The sequence below is a fragment of the Microtus ochrogaster genome, chromosome 19, assembly GCF_000317375.1.
Source record: "Microtus ochrogaster isolate Prairie Vole_2 chromosome 19, MicOch1.0, whole genome shotgun sequence".
Lineage (NCBI taxonomy): Eukaryota > Metazoa > Chordata > Mammalia > Rodentia > Cricetidae > Microtus > Microtus ochrogaster.
The window spans coordinates 29670260-29673457 of record NC_022021.1 but is presented as its reverse complement, the minus strand read 5'-3'; positions in this window follow the sequence as shown (position 1 = coordinate 29673457).

The following is a 3198-nucleotide window of genomic DNA, read 5'->3' as shown; positions in this document are numbered from 1 at the left end:
AAAAAAAAAAAAAAAAAGAAGCCAAGAAATTGCAGAGTCAGTTATCAAGACCATGATCCTCCTGCTGCTACCATCCACCTGCCTCCATATGGGACATAGAAGGAGCTGATGAGAGTCTGCAAGAGTGTGACATTTAACCCAGGAGCAGAGGAATAGCGCTCCTATGTGTGTAGATACCATGACAAATTACCCCAGGTTCTACACCCTTGGATGCTGCCCGAACTACAGGGAAGAGGGAATGGGAACACTTCAATGTGTGCTCCAGCTGAGACTATACTCATGCAAACACAAAGAAGATAGGTAAGCTGCTCAAATTGAAATGTTAACTCATGATTGCAAGCCAAAACTCGGAATCCCTGGTATATATGGCCAATCTCCTGAAGAAAATAAGAAGTAACTGAAGGACACCATTGAGCTCCTTCGCACTAAAATCCTCTGTTCATTTGAATTTGGTGTGTCTGTCTGGTCATGTATTAAATCCATGTATTATATTCACATCACCACAACTGCTGCTAATGCTTAAATATGTATTCAGGAACAGTGTGTAATGTGACATTACGGATTGGTTCTGCCAGTTTCCCTCTTGCGTTTCATACTGGAAAATCAAAACTTTTGGTCAGAGATAATATTCAAAACAGAGATGCCAACTGATACTTCCAAGTAATGTGAAATAAAAATGATAAAAAAAAAATAATGAGAAACAGGCATCCAGTTTGATCAATCAGCTACACCTGGGTCCAGGGAATCTCCAATTAGTCAATTAATTTTCTACAAGCCTTTGCTTCTCTCTTCACTGAGGCATCCATGGGAATTTGTGCCTTCAAATCCAAGCATGGGCTATTTCAGATGTGCATGCTTGTGTTTTTGGGGGGGTTTTTTTGTAGCTATGATTTGGAACTGTCAAAAATCTTAAGAATATGTAGAAAGGAACCTGGAATTGACACAACTCAGGTGACATATTTTGTGAGCTCAGCAGTTTTTCTTTGGTGTTCTCTGAAACATCCAGCATCCACTACAGTAAAGTTGTCTGAGTTGACTCTGTTTCTCAAATGCATTATTAGTAACCTGTAGAGCTGCTACATAAAAAAAAAGTATGGTGTGTATTATCATTTCATGTTTCATTAAATGCTAAGGGACTCTATATGGCTGTACTGTCGTCTGTGTTGTGGCAACTACTCGTACATAGGTTCCTGAAGTTCCACACAGGCCTTGCTGGTTACTGAGAGCATTTGTAAGTCATTAACGGGGTTAAGATTCCAGAAAGATATTTTTAACCAATTCAATAATTAATAGCAATTTGTTAAGAAACCATACTAAATTACTTTAATACAATGCTAGCCACTAAACAATGGCTTAACAATGACACTCAGCAACTTCACATCACAGACTGCCAGAGTAAGACCGAGCTGGAGCCAGTGGCTGACAGCAGCAAGTTTGGGCCTTGTGTGAGCCCCAGCAACAGATAAGCGAACAACTGGTGTTTAAATTTACAGTAAGAAGCAAGCTTTGCTACAAAGTTGGGGAATCCCCAACATGCAATGACGATTCTGCTGTTAGGACAGAAGAAAAGCACATCAAAACCAGGTAAAGAGGGTGGAGAAATGACTCAGCAGTTAAGAACACTGGCTGTTCTTCCTTTACAGAGGACCCAAGTTCAATTCTCAGTACCCATACGTGACTAAGAACTTGTGTAACTCCGTTTCCAGGATCTAACACTCTACTCAACTCTGCTCCCCCCCCAAGCACCAGGCATGCATGGAATGCAGACATACATACAAACAAAACACCCACACATGTATAAAATATTAATTTTTAAGATATTACAAAACAAGTAGAGGCTAAATGGAAAAAAAATACAAACAAGGACAAAATGAAGGTCATATTTCATATGGTAAAACAAGACTCTGGAGTATGCCAGGTAACTGAGCCTGGAGATCACATGGGAATTTTTCTCAACTAAAGAAAAAGTAGAGTGAGTCATAAAGTTGTGAGAAAAGCTTATACATTCAGGGGACTGTACAAGAACAGTTACTGATATAGTTATCACTGTCTCCGATGGCAGCAGTAATGCCTTAGCAGTTACTTCAGAAAGGTAAAGAAATTGCATTTTTATAAAAATAACATATTAATCTTGAATGTTTAATTTAAGCATGTCTGTATATTCTTTTGTACCTTGGTCCATTTAAGCCACTCGAACAAAAGACGATGGTTTGGGTAACTTAAAAACAGTACAAACTTATTTCTTACAATTTTAGAAACTGGGAATTGTGTCAGCATGGTAGGGTTCTGATGAAGGCTTCAGTAAAATAACACTGGATTCTCACTGTGCCTTACACTCAAGCACCCTTTGGACCTTTTAAAGAAGGCCCAGCATCTTAATTCCATTACAGTAGAAGTTAAGATTTCAACATGAATTGTGAAGATAGCAACACTCAGACTGTAACACATTACAAGGCCAGTGTCATTTCTTCCTAGGGTGTGGTCACAATTTCACCAATGAACTTATCAACAAACTACTCTTTTCAATACTTTTATTTCTTTGAAATGAGAAATAACTTCAAGATAACCAGAGTCCCATCTATTTTATTTTTTTAAATTCACCCTTAGAATTTCTGTCATCATTCTGCCACCCTAATTTTTTGACAATATTCTTGCATTGTACAGCTATTAACCCCTCAGAATTTTCAAGGTAGTTCTTTCAGATCAAGAGCTGCCTTTCTTTGTATATTCAGAGTGCACTAGCTCCCTAAATATAATTATGACAAGTTCTACTGCTTTAAACAAGCAAGGACAGCTCTAGCCGTCTCGTGTGAGTTTTCGTGTTCCTTAGTAGGAGTAGTTGTACAGGGTGTACTCAGAGCCAAGTCTTAACAGGAGTGCTACTGTGTTTAAAACGAGGTAGACAGTAATAATTCACTCAGTGAGTGGCTGAAACAACGGAGTTGATGGAGATGAAGGTTGCAATTTGCATGTGGTTATTTTTTTCTACAGGGGCTGGGTGTGCTTGCAAAAGAAGGGTGGCCCAAGAACTTCATGTGGGGTTGGAGAGATGGCTCAGCATGTAAGAATGCTTTCTGTTCTTACAGAGATCTCAGTTCAGATCTCAGCACCCACACGGCAGCCCAAACCTGCCTGTCATCCCAGGGCATTCTCTCTCTCTCTCTCTCTCTCTCTCTCTCTCTCTCTCTCTCTCTCTCT